Raw genomic sequence first — 7,461 nt, 5'->3', positions numbered from 1 at the left:
AAGATAATGGTCATATAATGACTATTTTCTTTTTATTTCATAAAAGTATGGATACAGACATATTTTTTTTTCTTTTTCAACTTAAAGACTAGTAACATAGGAGTTTTTCAAAATATTTAAGATTGTTCTATCATCTAGAAAATCTAAGACTTTCAAGCAAATAAGACTTGAGCCATTATCTTTTTCCCTTTCAACATGTTACTTTACTTTTGTTAAAGGATCTTTTTAAATATGGAACTCTTCATGAATTTGTGTGTCATCCTTGCACAGGGGCCATGCTAATCTTCTCTATATAGTTCCAATTTTAGCATATGTGCTACTACAAGTGAGCACTTGTTAATGAATTTTAAAGACTAAATTAGTTAAAAATGAGGAAGGATTCAAATGGTGATAAATAATGGTGAGTAATAATGCAGCACAGTGATATATAAAAGATGTATTATTTGGGACACAAGAGAATGAAAACTGTATGGCACCGCTGAATGACAGCACAAACACAGAGCAGCCTAACATCAGTAATGAAGCATTATCAGGTCAGTCTATCCTTGACCACAAATATTTAATGTTTTTTAATCAGCTCACAAAGTTGAGTCTTACCACTCCTTGGAAATCCATGACAAAAAGAAGCTCTTTCCCAGTTTTTATAACTGAACGTTTTAGGAGGAAGATGGAAAAATGTTAGCCTTTTCTCCAAGGAACCAAGTGTTGTCCTTTTAAATGAATGAATGAATGAATGAATGAATACATACATAGACACAGACATAAAAGGAAGGCTGGCCTAGGAAGGCTGACTGTTCAGTTCTTCCAGATATGCAATTTCTCCCAGCAGCCTGGTGGTCAGCTGCAAATAAAACAATCTGAAATTGTTTGCTCTCATTGTCATCATTTAACCCTTGTTTCTGAACTCAGTCCAGCATTTTTTGTATCACTGCTGAAGCACTGTAAATTATACTTGCAGGAGCCCTTCAATGACCTGTTTGGAGAGACTGGTTAAGGGGAGTAAGTCTAGTGTGGATTTTTGGCACCAGAACTTGGTATGGTATGACTCAGGATACAGGAAATATAAAAGACTGCTTCTCTCCCTATGGTTTTGAAAAGAGGGCAAAACCCATGTCGGGAACTTTCTTGTTGCTGAAGAATGAAGAGATTCCCAAAATACAGGGAAAAACACATGACTTACAAATAAAAGTTAGTCTCAAATTTCAAGGATATAAGGATATTCTTATTGTTTGAGTAACTACTGTAGTGCAGTTTCCCTTAAACTACACAGCACATAAATGTGTTTCTAAAAATTTTCTGAGAACAGAATCCAACGGAGGAAATTCATCCCAAAGCAAAGCTACCAACTCATGTTTCTTCCAGTTTCTATGCTATATTCACCAACTATACATCTCTAACACAGCAACCCACTCCTACCCTCCAGGACACTAGGGAACACAAACAGATGAATAGAAATAAACAATAGTAAATCACACGTTGCTCTTAAGTCCCAGGTGAAAGAGGATATTGGATGGAATGAAACCTACCCTGGTCAATCCAGGAATAAGCCAGCCAAATAGAGGAAGTGAAGACTACAAATAGAATATAAACAACTCTATCTTTCTTTTATCTATCAACATTTACTGACTGTTTTAATAGTTCACAAATGAAGAGTTTGTGTTAATGTGTATCATCCAAGCCTGAAATAAATGTTCAATGTCTAAAACTGTCAGCCAATGAATCAAAATCAATAGTACTCAGATCAAAGTTCCAGGAAGGGACAAAATAAATGGATTCATATAGGTACATCATAACAGCTCCTAGATGACTCCTGGGGAGAAAAAGAAACAAAATCGGTAGCCTAGAGTATTTTAGGATGGTTAAATGGGAAATTGTGTCAACATGAAAATCGCAATGCTTTAGCAAAGATCCACAAACACATTCTCTTGGAATCTTTAATTAGTGGTGTGAGCATTTAGGTGTTTGGGATTATTGAGCAATCTTATTTTGTATTTATTTGAAAACTGCTCCCATCTATACTTAAGAGTTCCCATGGCTCTTTTTATGTCTGTTTTGTAGAAATTGCACTCTACTGTGTTTCAGTTATGTTTTTACTTCTCCAAGGAGGATTGTCATTCAAATAGAAATGGACCCAACCACAAATGTTAAAAGTTAAAAATTAAAATATGTGCTATTTTTCCCTCTGTAAGTATTTCTATATTTTACAGATTTCTTATTATTTTATCTAGGAATAATTAATATAAGATTGGAAGATTAGAGATACATTGTTTGAAGAAGAATTAATGCTATGTTTAAAAATGGTATTTTTTTCTCAATTTTTTCAATAGGAAATTAGATGTTCATCCAGCACGTTTGTTTTTCATTCTTTAAACATATTACTAAAAGAATTGAAACAATTTGCCAAATTCAGAGTGAAAATGACAATAAGCCACTTTCCCAGTTTCCTCTCAATATTTGGAGGAACTGGTAACAGTTAAACCTAATAAAACTTTTGTTTTTTAATGAGCTTTTAATTTTCAGATAATTGTAGAATTAGTTGTTCTAGATGTAAGTTGTAAGAATAGAGAGAGAACCTTTCTATCCTTTACCCAAATTTCCCCAGTGGTAACATCTTACACATCTGTAGTATAATATCACAATCAGAATATTGACACTGATGCAATACACTGATCTTATTCAGATATCTCCAGTTTTACTTGCACTCATTTGTGTGTGTTTGTATATACGAGTGTGTGTATTCAGTTCTATGCAATTTTATCACATGTGTAAGTTTGTGTATCCATTACCACAGTCAAGATACAGAACAGTTCCAACAGCACAAGAATTCCTGGTTATTTCCTCTTATTATCACCCCCACCTTCCAGCCCTTTACCATCCTCTACCCTCTCTAACTCCTGGCAACAATTAATCTGTTTTCTATCCCTATAATTTTGTCATTTCAAGAATGTCATATAAATGTAAACATACAGTATGTGTGGGAATGACTTTTTTCACTCCATATAATTCCTTTGAAACTCATCCAAGTTGTTGTGTATACCAATAAAATCTTTAAATGTTAACACTACTAAGTAATATAAGACAAACATAATCATAATATTATGATGGTTATAAGAATCTTTGAATGGTCTAGTTTAGTGCGTCTCAATCACCTGGGAGCTTGTTAAACTAAAACACAGCTAGCTGGGCTCTACCCCGAGAGCTCTTGATACAGTGGTCTGGAGAGGATCTGAGAATGCACATATCTGAAATCTCCTCTTCAGTGAGGCTGATGCTGATGGTCCCTCTTTGAATAACACTGCTTAAAATTTATAATTAAGAGCGCATTTTAATTCTAATTTGAAATATTGTTCTAAAATAATTCATTGTCACTCTTCTACACCCAAAAGTTGTGGGTCTAAGAGAGAAAGTAACATTCTCAGTCTTCTCAAGGAGTCCTCCATTACTCCCAGGAGGAAACCAGACTTTCTAAATCAGATACCAAATAAACAAAAAGAAAACAGGCAGTTTACAAAAGAGGAAATAACAAAGACCCTATAAACTAAATAAACAAAAGTGTTTCTCAGTAGTAATCAAGAAAATACAAATGAAAGCAACGAGCTCATAAAATCGCATTGGCAAATATTTCAGAATTTGGCAATATGACATGTTGGTAAGATAATAGAAAAACACATAGCCATAATAGCTAATGGGCACAACTACTTTAATGAACAACTTTTTATGACTTACTAACATTGAATATGCTTTATGATCCAGTTACTGCAATACCAAATCTCTATGCTATAAGAGAGCCAAATGCATGTTCAGGGCAGCATATTATAAGGGGGTTTGTTGCAGTTTTCTGAAAAGTTAAAGATTCCTAAATGCCCATAAATAAATGAAAAACTAACAGCATTCAGCAGTTTTAGGAAAATGGAGTCACTCTCTATGCACAAAGGTAAAAATATTTGAAACAAAGCGTGTTGAAAAAAACAACACAATACATATAGTTTGTCTTTTATGGTAGCATTCATATGCTACAAATAACAGCAAATAATTATTAAGCACTTACTACATGTTTGGCACTATACTAAGTAGATTACATGCATTAACTAATTACTTTATTCCTCAAAACAGCTGTGTAAGTTGAGTACCATTAATAATAACTAACAGTCGATTTGTGGATCCAGTCCAAGATGGCAACGTAGGAGGCCTGGAGTTCCTTCTTCCGAATGTATGGCTATATACTGAGCAATTCCCTCTGAAAGAAATCTAGAAACTGAGTGACTCCTATATATCAGATGAACAAAAAAGCACCCACAAAGAAATAGGTAAGAAAGGCCAAGACATACTCACTATAAACCCCACCCCTGGTGCAGCAACCATACAATCATGAGGGAATTCCCAACTCCCAGTTTCTCCCTGAGGAGTAAAGGGTTTCGACCCCACATCCAACACCTTAACTTAAGACTTGCACCTGAGGGATGGGACCCCAAAACTTCTAGCTCTGAAAACCAATGGGGCTTGCATCCACAAGGCCCACAAGACTATAGGATCCTATAGGATAAAAAGGAACAGTTCTTAATGGGCTCTAAAGGACTCACCACGGCTGTCTCCCCAGAGCTCAGTGTAGGAGCAGAAAAAAAATGCCATGCTTCCATCTTCCCAGTCTTTTCCTGAGAAAGGTCTATCTGCATACATTAAAAGCTACTTACTGAGAATAGGGCTTCTAATTTAGCACACATCTAGGAGCTGACTGCCATCCTCCCTGGAGACCAGGGAAGCCAGTGGATATCTCTGCCTTCTCCCTCTAGCCCACTCCAAATTGCCAGCATCTCCATAGAAGGAGCTTGTACCCCCAGCTTCAGTGGCTGCCATCTGAGGATGGGGATCCTGGATTGCCTGGCCCTGATAGCCACTGGGGATTGCATTCAGAAGTCCAGCAGGACTGTGGCAAACAAAGAATCAGTTCTTAATTGGCTATCCTCCCAGAGCTCAGAGCAGAAAGAACAAACAGAAACACCCATCTCCCAGTCTTTCCCTGAAAGAAGTCTATTTGCATATTTTCAAAGCAGCTGCCCAAGGATCAAGTTTCTAATTTAGCACATACATCTCAGGGCTGAATGACATCATCCCTAGAGACCAGGGAAGCCTGTGGACATCTCTGTCCTCTCCCTCTAGCCCACTTCAAGTGGCCAGTATCTCCCTAGAAAAAGCTTGTACATGTATCTGGTACCCCAGGTTTTCTAGTTGCTACCCAGACCAGAGGCCCCTGGATCACTTGGCTCTGAGAGCCAATATGCATTCATGAGTACCACAGGACTATAGCAAACAAAAAGAGCAGTTCCTAATGGATACAGAAGCACCTTGCATCCCTCCCATGGCTTTACAACTGGGCCAAGCACAGGGAGAGCAGCAAAAATGCCTACGTCCCAGTTTCTCCCAGGAAGGGACCTAACTATATACTTTCCTGCGCTGTTTGAGGGCCCAGCTTCCAATCAACTGGTGTTGAGGTGCTAACTGCAGTCCTCCCTTTTAGGACACGGATGGATCTGGGCACATCCTCAAATACTGGGAGGCACCTAGAACAATGAAGGCAACTTGACCATTCACAAGGATTTAAGAGAAAATGAAAAGCTCAGGTCAGACTGATTGATGAGATTGCTTCCACTCAAAGGCACTCTGTCAAGACTGGGAGAGGTGGCAATGAACAGAAATCAACACAGAGAGTCCAGAAAAAGAAAGAAATAGGGGACTATATTTCAAACAAAATAACAGAATAAAACTCCAAAAACAGACCTTAATAAAATGGAGAGAAGTGATTTACTTAACAGAGAATGCAAACTAACAACCATAATGCTCACAGAGGTCAGGAGAACAATGCAAAGGAAGCCCAGAAAGCTTAAAAAAAAAAAAAATCCAAAAAGACACACAACTAGACACATTGTAATTAAAATGTCAAAAGTTAAAGACTAAAGGAGAATCTTAAAAGCAACAAGTGGAAAGCAACTTGTTCCATAAGACTATCAGTAGGTTTTTAAGCAGAAACTTTGCAGGCCAGAAGGGAGTGAGTGATACAGTCAAAGTGCTGAAAGGAAAAAACTGCCAACTAAGAATACTCTGGCTGGCAAAACTGTCCTTCAAAATTGAAGAAGAGGTAAAGAATTTTCCAGACAGGGACACCTGGGTGGCTCAGTCGGTTAAGCATCTGCCTTCAGCTCAGGTCATGATCTCAGGGTCCTGGGATCGAGTCTCACATCAGGCTCTTTGCTCAGCAGGGAGCCTGCTTCTCCTTCTGCCTGGCATTCTCTCTCTCTCTCTCTGGCGAATAAATAAATAAAATCTTTAAAAAAAATTTTTTTTCCAGACAAGTAAAAGCTGAGGAGTTCATCTACTAGACCAGTCTTACAAAGAATATATTCAGCTTCAAGCTGAAATGAAAGATGCTAACTGGTAAAGGAAAATACATAAAAATATAAAACTCAGTGATAAAGATAGATGTAGTTAAATTCATAATACTCTAATATTGTAATGATGGTGGGTAGATGACTTGTAACTCTAGTGTATACGTGTCAAAACAGAAAAATGTCAAAAATAACCATAACTAAAATAATTTGTGAATGGATACACAATGGAAAAAGATGTAAATTGTGACGTCAAAATATAAAACGTGCAATAGGATCCAACAGTACATTAAAAGGATTATTCACCAGGACCAGGTGAGATTTATTATTGTTCAACGTAGTACCAGAAGTCCTAGCATCAGCAATCAGACAACAAAAAGAAATAAAAGGCATTCAAATTTGCAAAGAAGAAGTCAAACTCTCTCTCTTCGCAGATGACATGATACTTTATGTGGAAAATCCAAAAAACTCCACCCCCAAATTACTAGAACTCATACAGCAACTCAGCAATGTGGCAGGATACAAAATCAATGCACAGAAATCAGTTGCATTTCTTTACACTAACAATGTAACCGAAGAAAGAGAAATTAAGGAATCGATTCCATTTACAATAACACCAAAAACCATAAGGTACCTAGGAATAAACCTAACCAAAGAGGTAAAGGATCTATACTCTAGGAACTACAAAACACTCATGAAAGAAATTGAAGAAGACACAAAAAGATGGAAAAACATTCCATGCTCATGGATTGGAAGAATAAACATTGTTAAAATGTCTATGCTGCCCAGGGAAATCTACACTTTCAATACAATCCCTATCAAATACCATTGACATTTTTCACAGAGCTGGAAAAAACAATCCTAAAATTTGTATGGAACCAGAAAAGACCCCGAATCGCCAGGAGAATGTTGAAAAAGAAAACCAAAGCTGGGGGCATCACGATGCCTGACTTCAAGCTACATTACAAAGCTGTGATCATCCAGACAGCATAGTATTGGCACAAAAACAGACACATAGATCAATGGAAAAGAATATAGACCCCAGAAATGGGCCCTCAACTCTATGGTCAACTAATCTTCC

General features: G+C 37.2%; 1 non-coding gene across 1 annotated transcript; it reads right to left on the bottom strand.

Moving 5' to 3' along the window:
• Positions 1 to 225: 225 nt before the first annotated feature.
• On the bottom strand, positions 226 to 333 carry LOC116635947. The gene has a single exon (XR_004300244.1). It is a non-coding gene; the product is annotated as a U6 spliceosomal RNA (small nuclear RNA).
• Between the last annotated feature and the right edge of the window lie 7,128 nt (positions 334 to 7,461).

Source organism: Phoca vitulina, unplaced genomic scaffold, assembly GCF_004348235.1.
Source record: "Phoca vitulina isolate PV1807 unplaced genomic scaffold, GSC_HSeal_1.0 scaffold11, whole genome shotgun sequence".
Lineage (NCBI taxonomy): Eukaryota > Metazoa > Chordata > Mammalia > Carnivora > Phocidae > Phoca > Phoca vitulina.
Note: the sequence above shows the minus strand (reverse complement) of the source record. Positions and strands in the feature narration are given on the sequence as shown.